This window comes from Pan troglodytes, chromosome 6, assembly GCF_028858775.2.
Source record: "Pan troglodytes isolate AG18354 chromosome 6, NHGRI_mPanTro3-v2.0_pri, whole genome shotgun sequence".
Lineage (NCBI taxonomy): Eukaryota > Metazoa > Chordata > Mammalia > Primates > Hominidae > Pan > Pan troglodytes.
This window is the reverse complement of record NC_072404.2, coordinates 81,958,346-81,977,987: the sequence shown is the minus strand read 5'-3', so window position 1 is coordinate 81,977,987 and position 19,642 is coordinate 81,958,346. Positions and strand designations below refer to the sequence as shown.

The 19,642-nt window shown below is 53.5% G+C and overlaps 1 protein-coding gene across 16 annotated transcripts in view; it reads left to right on the top strand.

The window, feature by feature from the left end:
* Positions 1 to 222: 222 nt before the first annotated feature.
* GTF2IRD1 (GTF2I repeat domain containing 1) overlaps positions 223 to 19,642 on the top strand; it is a 148,251-nt gene continuing 128,831 nt past the window's right edge. For 10 of the 16 annotated variants that reach the window (XM_063814510.1, XM_054655781.2, XM_063814508.1 and 7 more), the window contains exon 1: positions 278 to 526. The gene's annotated coding sequence lies outside the window, so the exon portion shown is untranslated. Of the gene's footprint in view, positions 527 to 727; positions 862 to 19,642 lie in introns of those variants that run through there. The other 6 variants (XM_054655779.2, XM_054655778.2, XM_001150523.8 and 3 more) reach the window with 5 other exon arrangements.

The following is a 19,642-nucleotide window of genomic DNA, read 5'->3' as shown; positions in this document are numbered from 1 at the left end:
GCCCCTCCCCGCAGGTCCGGGGCCGAGGGGTGCGGCGCGCTCTCCCCACCGCGGTGCCCAGGTCCCCGGGACGCAGGGGCGCTGGGTAGCAAGGGGGGTGCGCAGGGGCGCGGGGCGCGGGGCGGGCTAATCCCGTATGTAAATGGCAGCCAATGGAGGGTGGTGTTGCGCGGGGCTGGGATTAGGGCCGGGGCGAATGGCTGGCAATCTTACTGGGATTACAGAACAAAGAGCCTCCCCGCGCTCCCGCTCTCCGCTCCGCTCCCCGCGCCGCCCCGCCCTCCGCCGCAGCCCGCGCCGGGGGTGGGGGCCGCCGAGCGCCAGCCCCCCGGCCGGCCGATTCCCTCCCCGCGCCCCCTCCCCGCGCGTCCCTCCCCGCCCTCGCCGCGCCGCCGTCCTCGCCTCCCTCTGCCTCTCCTTCCCCCATTCTCCCGGATTAATTAAGGAGGCAGCGGCAGGAGGCTGAGTCCTGGCCGCGGGCCGGGGCCGGGGCGCCGCTGGCAGGAGCGCTTGGGGATCCTCCAAGGTAGGAGAAACTTTTGCGGGGGGCGGGCACCGAGGCCCTTCTCCCCTTCTCCCCCACCCCCGCCCCCGATCCCCTCCGCCTCCTACGGGGGGGGTCCCCGCCCCTCCCCCTCTCAAGGTGTTACAGGAGCTGGGGCCGGCTTTTGGGTGCCCGGGGAGGCACGTGACTGGGATTATAATTCGGGCCCGGGGGAGGGGAGGGACGGCCGCCCCCCACCTGCCCGGGAGGGGCCGGGAGCTGGGAGCTGTCACCCCCTCCCTCCTTGCCACCGGCTCTTCTGGAGGTGGGGGGCGTCCCGGGCCGGCGCCCGCAGGCTGCTGCAGTTGGCGAATGAGGTCAGTCGCGCTGCCCGCGGTGGCGGGCGCCGGGGTGGGAGCAGAGGGGGCTGGGAAGGCCGCGGTCCCCGCCTTTCCCCCCCTCCACCTTCTCCCGGTCTGGGCCAGCCCCTGGCCCGCGCCCCCAACTCCCAGGCGGAGTCCAGTCCAGCCAGGATTGCCCCAGCAGGGTGGTTCCTGTTGTGAACCCCCCGCCCCGGCCCCGGGGAGGGGGCTGGCCTGTGTGGTGGTGGCCGCTGAATCCCGGGTGGAGGGGACTCAGAAGGTGGCAGTGGGGGGAGCACAAAGGGTTCAGAGGAGTAAGTTGGGGATACTCGGTCTGTGGGTGGTCTCTGAGTTCCTGCAGATGGGTGGAGAGGACGGAGGAGGGGCCACAGGGTGCTGAACACCCACCCGCCCCATCCTAAGTACCCTGGGCATGATGGGCTTGACACCTCTCCTGGGCTCCTCACCCCTGGCCAGCAGCCAGGGAGTGAGACCCTGCCTCGCCTGGCGTGGGCCCAGGGAAGGGGGTCGCTGTGCCGCTGAGAGTTCGTTCCACCCTCCTGGCAGTGCTGGAGGGAGCTAGAGCTCTGGCGTCTGGCCTAGTGACCCCACCTCCCAGGACCAAGGTCCTGCGGTGGGAATCTCCTGTGTCCCCATCCCAGCTGAAGCGAGGGTGCTGGGACATAGGGGTTTCGCTGCAGGGCCTGTGAGGGGAGCACTGACACTTGGATGGAGAATGTGCCAAGGGGTACCCCGGGATGGCCCTGGGCCTGGCGGGTGGGAGTGGAGGGCAGGCCCCCGCAGTTTTTGGAGGAGTGGGCATTTGCCGGGGTTTCTCTTAGAAGAGGAGAGGGGTGTCTAGAAGCCACCCTGGCGCGCCGCTGCCATGGTCGGCCTCTGTGTGTCTGGCTGCCCCGTGGCCAGGACTGTTGACTCCTTGGCACTGGCCCGGGGCCTTGGGACTTGGAAGGTGCCCCAAGCAGCTCATTTATTTCAGCAGTGTCATTCCAGAGGGGAAGGGCACCAGCATCGATTATTTATTCTAAGCAGGAGGAGGTGGCTGGAGGCTGGTGGCTGCTGGCAGGGAGGGGCTAGGTATAAGGTAGTTAGGTGGCCGTCATGAACCGCCCTATTTGGGGCCCAGGAGGGTGTGAGATAGACTCTGACCTCTTCTGAGCAGGCACCTGTGGACCAAGGGACAGGCTTGGCCCCAAGGTGACAGGGTATCGGAACCCCCATCCTGCCTCTGGGGTGTGGGAGGCTCAAGTCCACACCTCGTTCTTCCACAGCCTGTTCTGAGGGTGACCTAGAAATTGGCAGTTCTAACTCAGAGGGTCCCACAGGACCCCACAGAGGAAACTAGGAAGGAAGGGTTGAAACTCCGCAGCCACTCAGAGCCTGCACTCTTAAAATGTTCGAGAACTTAAGGCCGATGGTTGTAAAACTGGGTCTTGAAGACAGCTTTGTAGGGGGCACGCTAAACCTACTTAAAAGGACTGTTCTCTCGATGCTGGGAGAAGGGTCATTTATTTGCAATATGCTAATCACAAATAATTTTTATCTGTTCATTGAAGGCAGCCTCCCGGGAGCCCGGCTAGCCTTCTGATGAGGTGGTAGTCGTCAGCACTTGGTGTTTGGCAATAGTCTGAGTGGCAGCTGTAATCTAGGGTCTTGGAGGTAGCTGTTTTTGCAGCCTGCTTGACTCCAGAGGCCAGGCCATCCACGGTTTGGTGACAGCTTGGTTGTTGGACCTGGGGTCTTGTGGATGGTGGGTGATGGCTTGGGACATTCACATCCTAAGCATGACCTTGGAACCATAGACTGCAGCTCCCAGATGATTCTCATTCAGGGTCTAGTCTCTGACCACTCACTGCTTCCTCAGCCGACTCATAAATCCTGTAGTCTGGCCGGGCGCAGTGGCTCACGCCTGTAATCCCAGCACTTTGGGAGGCCGAGGTGGGTGGATCACGAGGTCAGGAATTCGAGACCAGCCTGGCCAACATGGTGAAACCCCATCTCTACTAAAAATACAAAAAACTAGCCAGGCGTGGTGGCAGGCATCTGTAATCCCAGCTGCTCGGGAGGCTGAGGCAGGAGAATCGCTTGAACCCCGGGAGGTGGAGGTTGCAGTGAGCCAAGACCGCACCACTGTACTCCAGCCTGGGCAACAGAGCAAGACTCCATCTAAAAAAAAAAAAAGAAAAAGTTCTGTAGTCTTGCCGTTTTCCTGAATGGCCTGGCTTCCTCCTACCCCTGGCCTCTGCACAGACAGTTCCTCTTCTCTCGAAGGTTCTTCTTGCCTTTCCCCTGAGGAGGCTGGGGGGCTTCCTTTATTAGCCCTGCCTGGCTAGGGTAGGGGGTCAGGATTATAGAATTTGCCTCTTTTCCTCTCCTTCTTCAGGACTTGGCTTGGCTGTGGTATCTTTGGGCTGAAGACTTCCTTGTCCTCAGGGCTGGCCATGGTACCACCTTTATATCCCCATGATGTCCTCTCTTTTTTTTCTTTTTTTCTTTTTTTGAGACAGTCTTGCTCTGTGCCCAGGCTGGGGTGCAGTAGTGTGATCACAGCTCACTGCAGCCTCGAACTCCTGGACTCAAGCCACCCTCCCACCCCAGCCTCACAAGTAGCTGGGACCGCAGACAAGGGCCACTACACCTGGCTAATTTTTTATTGTTTGTAGAGATGGGGTCTTGCTATGTTGCCCAGGCTGGTTTCGAACTCCTGGGCATGAGGAGTCCTCACACCTTGGCCTCTCAAAGTGCTGGGATGACAGGAGTGAACCACCGCGCCTAGCCAACATCCTTTCCTTCCTTTGTCCCAACATTGATCTTACTCAGATGTTTACATCTCTCTCCCCAATTGCACTAGGGACAGGAAGGGATGGAGGCTTGCTCCTCAAATACTTGTTAAATGGCTACATGTTTGAATGAATGAATGAATGAAATCCTGCTCTTGAGCCTTGACCTAAATGGCTAAGCAGACTCTCTCCTATTTTTCTTAAATGCTCATCTCTGGGGCAAGTTCCCCACCCTGGTAGGAGTCCCAGGGTCTCTCCCTGAACTTCCTGGGGCCCCCTCTCTCTCCACTACCCCAGCCTGTGTCTTCTCCCAACCTTAACCCTGGGGGCTTTGCTCCCCAATGTCATCCTCTCTGTATCTCTCAGTTCTCTGACTCTCGCCGTTTGTAAGTATCTCTCTCTCAGATGCGTGGCAGCCAGGGTCACAGCCAGGTTCTTTGGGACAAGCCAGGGGTGTATGCCCAGCTCCATGGGGCCTGCAGAGGCTTCAGGGGACACCCATGGAAGAAGACCTGCAGGGCCAATTTATAAACAGAGGAGCAGAGCAGGACCCAGGGCTTGGAATCCATGCTGAGTTACGTTTTGGTGTTTTTTTTTTTTTTGAGAGGGAGTCTCACTTTGTCGCCCAGGCTGGCATGCAGTGGCGCCATCTCGGCTCACTGCAACCTCTGCCTCCTGGGTTCAAGCGATTCTCCTGCCTCAAGTAGCCGGGATTACAGGCATGCTCTACCATGCCCGGCTAATTTTTGTATTTTTAGTAGAGATGGGGTTTCATCATGTTGGCCAGTCTGGTCTAGAACTCCTGACCTCAAGTGATCTGCCCGCCTCTGCCTCCCAAAGTGCTGGGATTGCAGGCATGAGACACTGCGCCCGGTCGTGAGTTCAGTTTTGATTGGGGGGCTTCCGGGATAATATGGGGCCGCTAGGACAGGGACCCTTAGTGTGACTGGAAGGGAATTTCCTGAAGGAATTCATAGCAGAGGTGGAGTGGTGGGAAGGATGGTTTCTGGGGGAGAAGGAGATGCGTGAACCTGGCCAGAAGACAGTGTGTTGTGACAGGTGATTGCTGGTGAGGGGGTAACAGTCTCCAAGGTGTAGATGTTGGGGGCTCCAGATATGGCAGGAGGGGCCTGGCCTCTCGGAATCCCCTCAGCCCCATCTCATAGAAACATGTGCTTTCTACCCAGGCTCCATACTCCGGAAGGGAGGCAGGACCCTGTCACTTTCTTGGCCTACTTTGGAAGTTCTCAGTCAGGTATCTCCAGGTGTGGCAGAGGGGCTTTGGCCTGTAGGGGGTGTGGTAATGTGGGTTTTGGAGGCAGAAAGCTTTTCAGGAAAGCCCCCTGGTCCATCACCCCCTTTTCTTTTTTTTTTTTTTTGAGATGGAGTCTTGCTCTGTTGCCCACGCCGGAGTGCAATGGCACGATCCCGACTCACTGCAACTTCCACCTCCCGGGTTCAAGTGATTCTCGTGCCTCAGCCTCCCGAGTAGCTGGGATTACAGATGTACACCACCACACCTGGCTAATTTTTGTATTTTTAGTAGAGACGGGGTTTCACCCTGTTCGCCAGGCTGGTCTTGAACCCCTGACCTCAAGTGATTGGCCCTCCTTGGCCTCCCAAAGTGCTGGGATTACAGGTGTGAGCCCCCAGGCCCGGCCTCATCATCACTTCTTCACCCACCCTATTTTGGTAGCTCTCTCTCCACTTGTCCTGTGGAACTGATCCATTCTCGGTCCCATTCCCTTCTCTCTGGGCCAATCTGCACCTAGGTTTGTGGCTTCATGAGTATGGAGGGTCGTGCAGAAAGGGGCCAGGTCTGTAGGAACCTGGGTTCATGCCCTGGAAATTTGCCCATTTAAGATAAGTTAGGGCCGGGTGCAGTGGCTCATGCCTGTAATCCCCAGCACTTTGCACTTTGGGAGACCGAGGCGGGCGGATCACCTGAGGTCAGGAGTTTGACTAGCCTGGCCAACACGGTGAAACCCCATCTCTACTAAAAATACAAAAATTAGCCAGGCGTAGTGGCGGGCGCCTGTAATCCCAACTGCTCGGAAGGCTGAGGCAAGAGAATTGCTTGAACCTAAGAGGTGAAGGTTGCCGTGAGCTGAGATCGTACCATTGCACTCCAGCCTGGGCGACAAGAGTGAAACTCTGTCTCAAAAAAAAAAAAAAAAAAAAAAAAAAGATAAGATAGGTGTCCTGAATAAGATAGGTGAAATGGGTGAGGATGTACTTTATCTTACACGGTCTTAGGGAGTGTCTCAGGCAGTGAACAGAACTCTCTCGCCCCTGAGCTGGGGCCTGGCTTACCCAGAGCTATTTGTGTGCCCACCTGTCACCCTCTTTCAGGACCACCTGCTTCAGGTTGCCAGATTTAGCAAATAAAAATAAGGATGCCCAGCTAAAATTGGATTTCAGACAAGCAAGGACTAATGCAATATTTGGGATGAACTTCTAGCTAAAAGTTACCTGTTGTTGATCTGTAGTTCAGACTGAACTGGAGGTCTTGCATTTTATCTGCCAACCCTACAACTGCTGCCTCTGGGGCGGTGAGATGGATGGGGTTTGGGGAGGGGCCAGAGGTGTGTGTGGCTGACCCTGGAGTTGGGATCAGGGCTCAGTGGAGGCCCCGGGGATGATCTGGAGCGAGTTTGAATCGAGTGGAGCTGATTCACTGAATCTTGGCTTTTTTTTTTTTTAATTTGTATTGAAATGAGGTCTCACTCTGTCACCCAGGCTGGAGTGCAGTGGCACAATCTCGGCTCACTGCAGCTTCTCCCTCCCCGGCTCAAGCGATCCTTCTGGCTCAGTCTCCCAAGTAGGTGGGACCACAGGCACACGCCACCGTGCCCGGCTAATTTTTTGTATTTTTGGTGGAGATGGGGTTTCGCCATGTTGCCCAGTTCCTGAGTTCAAGTGATCTCAAAGTGCTGGAATTACAGAAGTGAGCCACTGTACCCAACCAGCAGGGTCCTTTTTCATTTTTATTTTATTCTATTTTTTGAGACAGTGTCTCACTCTGTTTCCCAGGCTGGAGTGCAGTGGCGTGATCCTACCTCACTGCAACCTCCAACTCCTGGGCTCAATGTGATCCTCCCACCTCAGCCTCTGCACCTAGCTAATTAAAAAAAATTTTTTTTTTTTTTAGAGATGGGGTCTTGCGATGTTGCCCAGGCTGGTCTCAAGCTCCTGGCCTCAAGCGATCCTCCCACCTCAGCTTCCCAAAGTGCTGGGATTACAGGCAGTATCCTTCTAATGTCCTTGGTCAGGCCTCCTCCAGCCTGTGGCTCGAGGCTCTAGATCTCCTACTGGCCTGGGTGGCATGGAGGGTGTAGTCTAGGTGGCCTGAGGGGTACCCAGGGATCCCCAGTTTGGGAAGTCCTTGTCTTCAGGGATTTCTGGCCAATGTGGTCCGTATATTTAGAGATGCTGGGAGGAGGGGGTGGGAAATTGCTGGAAACACCCTATTATACACCAAGTAAGATTTTCATGTAGGATTGGCAAGGCCTGAGTGCTGGGAAAGTGTCTGCAATGGCTACCTTTCAAAGCTGGGAGACCCCGCCACGGGGGCGGTTATGGACTTGAGGGGCTGACCCCACAGCACGGAGGCTGCTGGGAATTCCTGCACCTTTGCCATGCTGCCACCTGAGGCAGGTTCCCAGCACCTGAGCTGCAGCCTCTGGAGTGGGGGGAATGGGGGGAAAGTAAGGGGCCGGGGTCATGGGGTCCACGTCCACCTTCCGCCCGCCTGGGCAGTTTTCTTGGATGTAAAAGGGAGATGGCTCTCCCCAACCTGCCTGGGTCCCAGGGTGGTGCTGTAGTCCAAGGGACTTGGTGTGACCCCGTGGGGATGCCACAGCATGGGTGTGTGGGACCCCCGGGGGCAGGTCTGTGGTGGAGACAGGGTGGGAGGGCCTGGCTTGAGGGCTTGCGGTCCTGGGCACTTGAGGATGCAGAAGAGGCTGCATGGTTGGGGAGGGTAGGTAAGCAGGGGGCAGCTTAGCCCTTTCCCCTCCTGTTCCCCGTGGCAGAGGGGAGACCCTCCAGGCTGTTTGTGTCTTAGATGGTTGGCCGAGGATAGGCCTCTTTGCTGGCTGGGGTCTAGCAGGGTCTCAAGGTGCATTTTCTGGCTACTGGCAGAACCACCATTAAAGCAAGTCCGTATCTTTTAGTCTATCCATCTGTTGTTACGCCAGCCAGTGAGGACCTTGCAGAGGCGTCAGGCCTGAGGGAGTCTCATTAGGTCCTGGTCCCCAGCCCCCGGCTGGCACATGAGAAGGGCCCACTTTACATTTAATTTAATTTATTTATTTAAGATGGAGTCTCACCCTGTCACCCAGGCTGGAGTGCAGTGGCGCGATCTCGGCTCGCTGCAACCTCTGCCTCCCGGGTTCAAGCAATTCTCTTGCCTCAGCCTCCTGAGTAGCTGGGATTATGGGTGCATGCCACCTCGCCCAGCCAATTTTTGTATTTTTAGTAGAGATGGGGTTTTGCCATCTTAGCCAGGCTGGTTTTGAACTCCTGATCTCAAGTGATCCGCCCACCTTGACCTCCCAGAGTGCTGGGATTACAGGCGTGAGCCACTGTGTCCGGCCCCACTTTATATTTTATTAAAAATATCGTTGAGGAGTGAAGGCTATGCTATACCAGGAACTTGCCTGGCTCACACCCTTATGTCGTCCAACCCCCGTCAAGACATAGAACAGCGCTTTGGGAGGCTGAGGCGGGAGGATGGCTTGAGGCCAGGAGTTTGAGACTAGCCTAGACAACATAGTGAAACCTCCATCTCTACAAGAAGTACAAAAATTAGCCAGGCGAGGTGGCTCATGCCCGTAGCCCCAGCTACTCAGGAGGCTGCGGCGGGAGGATCACTTGAGGCCAAGAATTTGAGACCAGCCTGGGCAACATAGCAACACCCCGTCTCTTAAAAAAAAATTAGCCGGGTGTGGTGATGTGTGCCTGTAGCCCCAGCTACTTGGGAGGCTAAGGCAGGAGGATTGCTTGACCCCAGGAGTTAGAACAATCCTGTAACCCCTAAAAGTTTTTGAAGCCCGTTTGTTCATCCTTGTCTCTTGTCCCGACCCCAGCAACCACTGATCTGTCTTCTGTATATAGTTTTCCATTTGTACAATGTCACATAAATGGAATCCTACAGTCCACAGCCTCTGAATCTGGCTTCACACAGCATAATGCATTTACGGCATTGCTGGGTACACGGGTAGCTGGTCCCTTCTGGTCCCTGAGTAGTGTTCCATGGTGTGGATATGCCACATACCTCTAGCCACTCTCCTCTCTAGGGAAATCTAGCAAACCGGCTTGGCCGGCCCTGCATCAGCTCGGGACCCCCCAGAAGAAGGTGGTTCCTCTTTCTCATTTTCACAAAGGCACCATCTGGCTGGCGGGGGGCCTGTGGCCTGCACCCCATCACTACCCACCCCCCACATCAAGAGCTGACCCCAAGCCGGGGGAGCTGCTCATCTCTGCCCTCAGAGCTGGAATTTCATCTTCTGTTTCTGGTGACTCATACTGTGAGCCCCGCGATGAAATTACACCTGCCTGCCGCTGCCCTCCGGGCCTCTGGCCCCATGCGATCCTCCCGCCGCCATCCAGGTGGGCTCTGGAGTAATTGAGGCTACGGGGCCAGGACAGCTGGAGGTTGAGGGCGGTGCCAGGGAGGGGAGCTGTCTGTGCCCTGGGGTGTCTTGCCCATCATCTTATGTATCCCCACCCTGTGAGAGTCTGGGGTTCCTTGTGGTGCATCTCTGGTCTTCACTCCTGCAGCTGTTTTGCTTGGGGTAGAAGTTTCATGTTTGCCTGAAATAAGAGCAGGACTTCTGAGGGTAGGGAAGGAGGGTGGTGAAGCCGCTGTTGCAGGCAGGAGCAGGAGTTAGGATCAAACGGAACAGGGCTGGCCGAGTGATGTCACATCTCTGGGCTTTGGTTTGTTCATCTGTTCTTATTATTATTTTGAGACAGGGTCTCGTTCTGTCACCCAGGCTGGAGTGCAGTGGTGCAATCATAGCTTGCTGCAGTCTTGAACTCCTAGGCTCAAGTGATTCTCCCACTTCAGCCTCCTAAGTAGCTGGGCTTGGAGGCACTTGCCACTACACCCAGCTAATTTTTTTATTTTGTAGAGATGGGGGTCTCGCCATGTCGCCCAGGCTGGTCTCGAACTCCTGTGTTCAAGTGATCCCCCAACCTCAGCTTCCCAAGTGCTGGGATTAGAGGGGTGAGCCACTGCGCCCTGCCTGTTCATCTTTAAGTGGGAGAACAGAACACTAGGTTTGCAGGGCTATGAGACTCAGCTGAGGGTAATGTGAGCGTGTGGATTACCACAGAGCCCTGGAGGGCCCCATGGGCCACCAAGGAGCGGGTGGTGGGGACATGTGAGGCTCAAGCCTCCTGTGCCCCTTTGGGCCAGAGTAGGACCACTTTTTTTTTTTTTTTTTTTTTTTTGAGACAGAGTCTCACTCTGTCGCCCAGGCTGGAGTGCAGTGGCGTGATCATGGCTCACTACAACCTCCGCCTCCCGGGTTCAGGTGATTCTCCTGCCTCAGCTTCTCGAGTAGCTGGGATCACAGGTGCGTGCCACCAGACCCGACTAATTTTTGTATTTTTAGTAGAGGCGAAGTTTCACCATGTTGTCCAGGCTGGTTTCGAACTCCTGACCTCAAATGATCCACCCATCTTGGCCTCCCAGAGTGCTGGAATTACAGGTGTGAGCCACCGCGCCCTGCCCTAGGACCACTTTTACCAGAGTTACCTGTTAGAGCTCTAAATACAGTTCTGGTTGCTAAATGTTTGGAATCCACTGCTGCCTGAGGTCAGCCCTGTGTGAACAGTGGCTATTCTGGTGAATGTTTTTGTGGCCAGAGCCTAGATTATGGTGGTTTACGAACTCCAGCCTGTCACTTGCCTGAGGCTGAGCCTCAGTTTGACCCTCTAGAAAATGGAACCACAGCAAGTACCTCCACAGGGTTGCCAGGTGGGCATGAATGAAGCAGGGGACCCCAGCAAGAGTTTGTCAGTTTCCCATTGGCAAATCCATGAGTTTCCCAGGGCTCTTGGCTTCCTAAGGAGATAGACCTTCCTGGGTGATCACATGTCTTGCGTGGGTGTCTTGAGAGATTTGGGGGGTTTTTACTTTGTTGTTTTTGTTGTTGTTATTTGTTTGTTTTTGAGACAGAGTCTCCTTCTGTCACCCAGGCTGGAGTGTAGTGGTGTGATCACGGCTCATTGCAGCCCCCCTCCTCCTGGGTTCAGGCAATTCTCCCGCCTCAGCCTCCCGAATAGCTGGGATTACAGGCACCTGCCACCACACCTGGCTAATTTTTGTGTTTTTAGTAGAGACAGGGTTTCGCCATGTTGGCCAGGCTGGTCTTGAACCCCTGACCTCGAGTGATCCACCTGCCTCAGCCTCCCAAAGTGCTGGGATTACAGACATGAGCACGAGCCACCGCGCCCAGCTGGTTTTTACTTTGTTATTTAATTTGTTATTTGTGAAATCGTTGTGGCCCCTCTCTAATGAAGGTTGCCCCAAGTACCTTTCCCCTGTACCCCACCCTTGCCTCCCACCCCTACCGGGTTCCCCAAAGTCCTCAAAGGCTTGACCCTGGGGCCAGCACTCGGTGGGTAGCCTGGAAAGAGGTTAGCCCTGTGCAGGAAGGAAGGCCCTTGGGTGCTCCTGGGTGGCTCCTTGCAGCAGACAAGACCCACCGCCCACCCACCTGGCTCCAGGGTGGTCCTGGCAGCTCCAAGGGGTCTTGTGACTCCCTCAGTCTGATGTCTCTCTCATGTTTATCCAGGAGCTGGTTTTTCAGGCATGGCTGCTTCTTGCAGTGAGGCCAGGTGGGGAGAGGCAGGGCTTTGGGGAAGGAGGTGGTTACCCCTGCTCCCAGTGCACACCCTGGCTGCCAGCTGTGGGTGCAGCCCTCTGGGCAGGTGGGCAAACCACATCCTCCCTCTTTGATCCTGGTCCACCTCCCCACCTGCCCCGGGCCACCAGCTTCCTGAGATATTCTTTTCTCAGCATATCCAAAGGAGAGATGCTCTTGGTGGCCCTGGGTCAGAGGCCAGGGCTCCCTCACTTCACAGCAGGGTGCAGTGGAACCATCAGGGTCTTTGAAGCCAGACACACCTAGGTTCAAATCCCAGCCTGACTGCTGAGCTGCTGTGTGACCACAGGCAAGTGACTGTACCTCTCTGAGCCTCATCTGAAAAAACAAGGATAGTTTTCTTATATAGTATTGCCAGGTTCTTGGGAAAATCAGTGTATTCAGTTGCAGAGAGCTAGCTGCCATGTCAGTGAAGAACACTTTGTCAGCTTGTCACGTGATGACCCCAGAAGCTGGCCCTGTGGGAGCCCCACTCCCCCAGACAGTGAACCTTGGACCCCATCATTCCAAGATCTGTTCTTATTTTCTGCCTGTCTGGGACACACCCCCTCTGTCCCTGGGGTGTGGGGTGTGGGGTGTGGCATGCCTCAATTTATTTATTTTTTTTGAGACAGAGTCTTGCTCTGTTGCCCAGGCTGGAGTGCAGTGGCAGGATCTTGGCTCACTGCAACCTCTACCTCCTGGGTTCAAGCGAGTCTCCTGCCTCAGCCTCCCGAGTAGCTGGGATCACAGGCGCCCGCCACCATGCCTGGCTAATTTTTTGTATTTTTAGTAGAGACAGGGTTTCACCATGTTGCCCAGGCTGGTCTTGAACTCCTGGCCTCAAGTGATCCACCCGCCTTGGCCTCCCAATGTGTTGGGATTATAGGCGTGAGCCACTGCACCCGGCCAGCATGCCTCGGTTTCTGCTTCTGCAAACTGGGAAAACCTCAAAGGTAGAACTGGTTGGTCCCCTCGGCCTGCCGACCCCTTAGCCCCTCAAGGTCACAGTCAGCCATCCCGCTTGTTAGAGGCCAGGCCCTGTTCTGGGGCGGGGGATACCTGTGGCTGCTTAGGGGACGGGAGACAATGCCACTCCCAGGTGTGTTTGATGGCAGCCTGCAGAAGTGGCTTTCTGCATGGCCCTGGAGGACGGTGATTTGGACAGAAGTGTGGGGCCAGAGACAGGATGTGACGGTGGGGCTGCTGCATTGGCTCCAGGTGAAGATCTGTATCTGATGGCCTCACTCCCAGGCAGCTCAGGGGTTCCCGTGGCTCCTGGAAAAGCTGCAGACTAGGCATGGCCAGGCCCTGCCTGTGTCTCTCTGTGCCAGCCACGATGAGCCTCATCGTTTCTAAAATGTACTGTGCTCCGTCTCGCTTCCTGGAACGCTGCTGCCTCTCCCCTAGAGCGTGCGTAATGCTCCCTGGCTGTGTCCCTGGGCTGATTTCTCGTTGCAGGTCTCAGCTGGGTTGTCACTTCTCTCTGCAAAGCTTCCCTGACCTCATCTCCCTCTCCAGGTCACGTTAGGTGCCTCTTGTCTGTGTCCCCAGCCACAGCCCGCATCACAAACAAGACTATAATTGCCCTCGTGCTTGTCTGTCACCTTCACAGACAGAGTGTGACTTCCAGTGGGTCACGGCCCCATCATCATGTTGTCCTCCGCATCCCTGACCTTCTTAGCACCCTGCCTGTTGCGGAGTGGGCATCCTGTGCAACCTTGTCAAGTGAATTAGAAGCAAGCTCGGGGTGGGGGCCCATGAAGGGTGGGGGCCTCCTCCACCCTTTTTCTTTTTTTTTTTTTTGGAGACAGGGTCTCGCTCCATTGCCCAGGCTGGAGTGCAGTGGCATGATCTCGGCTCACTGCAACCTCCGCCTCATGGGTTAAAGCAATTCTGCCTTAGCCCTCCCTAGTAGCTGGGACTACATGCACCTGCCAACACACCCGGCTAGTTTTTGTATTTTTAGTAGAGATGGGGTTTCATCATGTTGGCCAGGCTGGTCTCAAACTCCTGACCTCAAGTGATCCACCCGCCTCAGCCTCCCAAAATGCTGGGATTACGGGGGTGAGCCCCCATGCCCGGCCCCTCTCCATCCTTCAATCCCAGCTCTCGTTGGCGCTCCTCTACCCATCCCAGGAGCCGCTTCTGCCGGCCTGGCTGTGGCGTTCAGAGGCATCTGGAGGGCAGTGGCGATGGCAGTGGGGGCAGCTTGTCTCTCTGAGCCGAGTACAGCCCAATTTGGGGCGTTTCCCTCCAGGAAAGGCAGCTGATGTGTACAGACAGCACAAGTGTGGAGTGCCAGAACAGTTAATCCTCTGGACTATTTATTTATTTATTTATTTATTTTGTTTTGTTGTTGAGATAGAGTCTTGCTCTGTCGCCCAGGCTGGAGTGCAGTGGCGTGATCTTGGCTCACTGCAACCTCCGCCTCCCAGGTTCAAGCGATTTGCCTGCCTCAGCTTCCCGAGTAGCTGGGATTACAGGCATGCACTACCACACCTAGCTAATTTTTGTATTTTATTTTGTATTTAATTTTTAATTTTTATTTTTTGAGTCAGAATCTCGCTCTGTCACCCAGGCTGGAGTGCAGTGGTTTGATCTCGACTCACTGCAACCTCTGACTCCTGGTTTCAAGCGATTCTCCTGCCTCAGTCTCCTGAGTAGCTGGGATTACAGGCGCCTGCCACTGCTCCCAGCTAATTTTTGTATTTTTAGTAGAGACGGGGTTTCACCATGTTGGACCAGACTCGTCTTGAACTCCTGTCCTCAGGTGATCCGCCTCTGGGCTATTTAGACACACATGCTTGTGTGCACGCATGGGTGTGTATATGCACATGTATGTGACATTCCTGAGGCCACCGGCGGTGACGAGGCCTGATTACTTGACGTTCTGCTGAATACTGACTGCCAGCCTGGAGCTTTACTCCCCAGTGTACACAGCTCCCCGAGTCCTGGTTAGTGGTAAAGAGGGGACTGTCCCCTGTCATTTAGGGCTGCATTTGGCTACAGGTAATTAAACACCCAACTGTAAATATAGCAAATATCTAAATATTAAGCCGGGTCAGGTGCAGCAGCTCAGGTATGTAATTTTAGCACTTCGGAAGGCCGAGATGGGCAGATTGCTTGAGCTTAGGAGTTTGAGACCAGCCTGGGCAATGTAGTGAGACCCTGTCTCTACAAAACATAAAAATAATTAAAAAAAAAAAAAAAAAAAACCCAGCGAGGCCGCAGTGGCTCACTCCTGTAATCCCAGCGCTTTGGGAGGCTGAGACGCGCAGATCACAAGGTCAGGAGTTCAAGACCAGCCTGGCCAACGTGGTGAAACCCCATCTCTACTAAAAATACAAAAAATTAGCCGGGCGTGGTGGCACGTGCCTGTAATCCCAGCTACTTGGGAGGCTGAGACAGGAGAATCACTTGAACCTCGGAGGCAGAGGTTGCAGTGAGCCAAGACTGTGCTACTGCACTCCAGCCTGGCGACAGAGCAGCGAGACTCCGTCTCCAAAAAAAAAAAAACTATATATATATGTGTGTGTGTGTGTGTGTGTGTGTGTGTGTGTATATATGTGTGTGTGTGTGTATATATATATATATATATATATATATATATATATATAGCCTGGCAGACTTTAGATATTAAACCTGACAGTTAAACAAAAAGGAGTTTATTTATTCCTCATAAGAAAATATGGAAGGGCCGGGCGCGGTGGCTCACGCCTGTAATCCCAGCACTTTGGGAGGCCAAGGCAGGCAGATCATGAGGTCAGGAGAGCGAGACCATCCTGGCTAACATGGTGAAACCCCGTCTCTACTAAAAATACAAAAAAATTAGCCGGGCGTGATGGTGGGCGCCTGTAGTCCCAGCTACTCGGGAGGCTGAGGCAGGAGAATGGCGTGAACCCAGGAGGTGGAGCTTGCAGTGAACCGAGATCAAGCCACTGCACTCCAGCCTGGACGACAGAGCGAGACTCCATCTCAAAAAAAAAAAAAAATATGGAAGGTATTTGGAGGATAGGATGGGTACTTATGAGTAGGTATTTGGAGGCTGGGATGGGTACTTGTGAGTAGGTATTTGGAGGCTGGGGTAGGAGCGTGGTGATGCTTTTCAGGGTTCAGTGATGTCTCCAGGGACTTGATTCTGTTCTTCTCTACCATGTTGGATTTTCTTTTTTTTTTGTAAGTTTATTTTAAAACTATTCCTTTAAAGTGTATAATTCAGTTTTTTTTTTAAATATATTCACAGAATTGTGCAGTATTCATCACTGTCTAATTTCAGAGCATTTTTATCATCCTAAGAATCTCCCCCCATTAAGCAGTCAGCCCTCATTCCCTCCTCCCCCATCCCCTGGCAACCACTAATTTACTTTCCATCTCTGTAGATTTGCCTATTCTGGGCGTTTCTTGTAGATGGAATCATGTAATATGTGGTCTTTCGAGTCTGGCCTTTTCTCAGTGAGTATAATGTGTTCAAGGTTCATCCACGTTGTAGCGTGAGTCAATGTGCCTTTCTTTTTATGGCCAAATAATATTCCATTTAATGGATAGATCATATTTATCTGTTCATCAGTTATGGACATATGGGGTGTTTCTACTTTTTATTATTTTATTTTATTTTGAGACAGGGTCTTGCTCTGTCACCCAGGCTGGAGTGCTTTGGTGGGATCATGGCTCACTGCAGCCTCAAACTCCTGGGTTCAAGGGATCCTCCTGCCTCAGCCTCCCAAGTAGCTGGGACTGCAGGCACCAAGCCACCACCCCTGACTAATTTTTAAATATTTTTTTGGTAGAGACGGCATATGTATTAGCAAGGCCCTGTCTCTACCAAAAAAGATAAAAATTATCATATTCTTTATTATGATATCATTATACCATAAAATTCACCATTTTATTTATTTAGTGTTTTTAGAGATAGGGTTGGCCAGGCTCTGTTGGCCAGGCTGGAGTGCAGCGGTGCAGTCATGGCTCACTGCAACCTCCATTTCCCAGGCTCCAGCTATTCTCCTGCCTCAGCCTCCCGAGTAGCTGGGACCACAGGTGTGTGCCACCATGCCTGGCTAATTTTTGTATCTCTTATAGCTGTGTTGCCCAGGCTGGTCTTGAACTCCTGGACTCAAGCAATCCATCCACCTCAGCCTCTCAAAGTGCTGAGATAGATAAGCATAAGCCACCACACACGGCCAAATTCACCATTTTAAAATACGCTATGCAATATTTTTAGTATCATCATGAAGTTGTGTGACCATCGCCACCATCTAAGTCCGTTCATTTTTGTCACTCTGAAAAGAAGCCTGTTACCTCATTAGCAGTCTCTCCATTCCCCAGCACCCCCCACTCCAGCCCCTGGTAATTGCTAATGGTTGTCTCTCTGGGTTTTTGATAGCTTATTTATAACATTAAGCCTTCACCTACCATATGACTAGGTATTTACCTATGAGAAATGAAAGCTCAAATTCACATAAAAACCTAAAGAGGAATATGTATAGTGGCTTTATTCATAATTGCCCTAAACTGGAAACAATTCAGATGTCAAACTGCCCAGTAAATAAACAAACTGGAACATCCATACTGTGGAATATTAGTCAGCAGTGAAAAAGGATGAATGATGGATACCACACCACCACGGGGAAACCTCACGAGCATTGTGCTAAGGGAAGGAAGCAGACTGGAAAGGCCGCTTCCAACCTGGTTCTGTTCATATGTGGGGTTTTTTTTTTCGAGATGGAGCCTTGCTCTGTTGCCCAGGCTGGAGTGCAATGGCGTGATCTCGGCTCACTGCAACCTCCGCCTCCCGGGTTCAAGCAATTCTCCTGCTTCAGCCTCCCAAGTAGCTGGGACAACAGGTGTGCCACCACACCTGGTTAATTTTTTTTGTATTTTTAGTAGAGATGGGATTTCGCCATGCTGGCCAGGCTGGTCTTAAACTCCTGACCTCAGGTGATCTGCCCGCCTCGGCCTCCCAAAGTGCTGGGATTACAGGCGTGAGCCACCGTGCCCGGCCTCTGGTTCTAGTCATATGATGTTCTGGAAAATGCAGGATTAGAGACAGGGTTTGCCTGGGAGTGGGAGAGTTTTGGGGGAGATGGAACTGAAATGCGTTTTGATTACGGTGGCAGTCACCTGACTGTGTGCATTTGTGAAAACTCATAGAAATATGGCCAGAGGCGGTGGCTCATGCCTGTAATCCCAGCACTTTGGAAGACTGAGGCAGGAGGATCGCTTGAGGTCAGGAATCTGAGACCAGCTTAGACAGCCAAAAAAATTAGCCAGGTGTGGTGGCACACAGCTGTAGTTCCAGCTACTCGAGAGGCTGAGCCGGGAGAATTGCTTGAGGCTGGGAGTTCAAGCCTGCGGTGAGCTATAATTGTGCCACTGCACTCTAGCCTGGGTGAAAGAGCGAGACCCCATCTCTACAAAAACATTTAAAAATTAGCCAGGCACCGTGGCTTGCACTTGTATTCCCAGCTACTCAGGAGGCTGAGGTGGGAGGGTGGTTTGAGCCCAGAAGTTTGAGACCAAACTATGTTGACTGGGTAACATAGCAAGACCCCTGTCTCTATCTTTTTGAAATATTAAAAAAACAAAAAACAAAAAAAAACAAAAACAAAAAAAACGGCCGGGTGCGGTGGCTGACGTCTGTAATCCCAACACTTTGGGAGGCCAAGGCGGGCAGATCATGAGGTCAGGAGATGACCATCCTGGCCAATGTGGTGAAACTCCGTCTCTACTAAAATTACAAAAATTAGCCAGGCATGGTGGCGGGTGCCTGTAATCCCAGTTGCTCAGTAGGCTGAGGCAGGAGAATTGCTTGAATCCGGGAGGCGGAGTCTACAGTGAGCCGAGATGGTGCCACTGCTCTCCAGCCTGGGCGACAGAGTGAGACTCTGTCTCAACAACAAACAAACAAACAAACAAAACAGAACACTCATAGAACTGTATGTCAGAAAGAATGAATTTTATTGCATGTATATTACACTCCAGGTAAAAAGGGGCCTGGACTGGAACTGGCCTTTCCAGAGTAAATCCATTTGGAGTTCACCATCTCATTTGTTCTAGTTGGTGCCACCATCCCTTCTACCAATAGTGAGTTTTGGTCTGTCAAGTTGGCCAACCTGAGTTGTGCGTAGGGCCGGGGCCAGGTGCTGCAGTGGGGCCCCCCTCTTTCCCCTTCCTTGGACATCCTAACCCCTCTTGGGGTTTCCCGAGCTTCTTGGATGGAGGGAGCCATAGAATGTTAGAACTGGAGGGAACCTCAGAATATACTGGCCTCTTCTCTTTTTCAGATGGGGAAACTGAGGCCCAGGGCTGGGAAGACACTTGACTAAGGTTCTAGAGTTATGAGGATCAAGATCTAAAACCACATCTGGCCGGGCACAGTGGCTCATGCCTGTAATCCCAGCACTTTGGGAGGCCGAGGCAGGAGGATCACTTGAGGTTGGGAGTTCAAGAGCAGCCTGGGCAATGTGGTGAAACCCCATCTCTATTAAAAATACAAAAAAAAATTTAGCCAGGCATGGCAGGGGGTGCCTGTAATCCCAGCTACTTGTGAGGCTGAGACATGAGAACTGCTTGAACCCAGGAGGCAGAGATTGCAGTGAGCCGAGATCGCACCACTGCCCTCCAGCCTGGGCAACAAGAGCGAAACTCTGCCTCAGTAAATAAATAAATAAATAAATAAATAAATAATCAATCAATCAATCCACATCCATGACTCTTGGTCTGGGCCTCCTTGCCCTCCTGCAGATGCCTCTGGAGCCTCCCTTGTCTCCTGCTCCTGGTTCGGGAGGCTGGACAGGCCCAAGCTGGCCCCACAGCTGGTGGGAGGCTTTGCTGCAGCGTACCCTGGACAGGGCAGAGGTGGGTAGGGAAGGGAGAGTGGTCAGAGCATCTGCAACACCGCAGCGGAGGAGAGGAGAGAGTGCGGTGAAGGCTGGCAAGTGGTTGATTATGGGGAGCTGTGAGAATGGTTGATGGCCCCCCAGGGACAGACAGGAGAACAGACCACTGGTTTCTGCTCTTTGGAGCTCCTGACATCACCTGGAATAACCCCCAAGCCTCAAGATGTGTTCAGGTAGATCCCAGCAAATGCAGAATTGGGGTCAGCCTGGTTGGGATGACAAC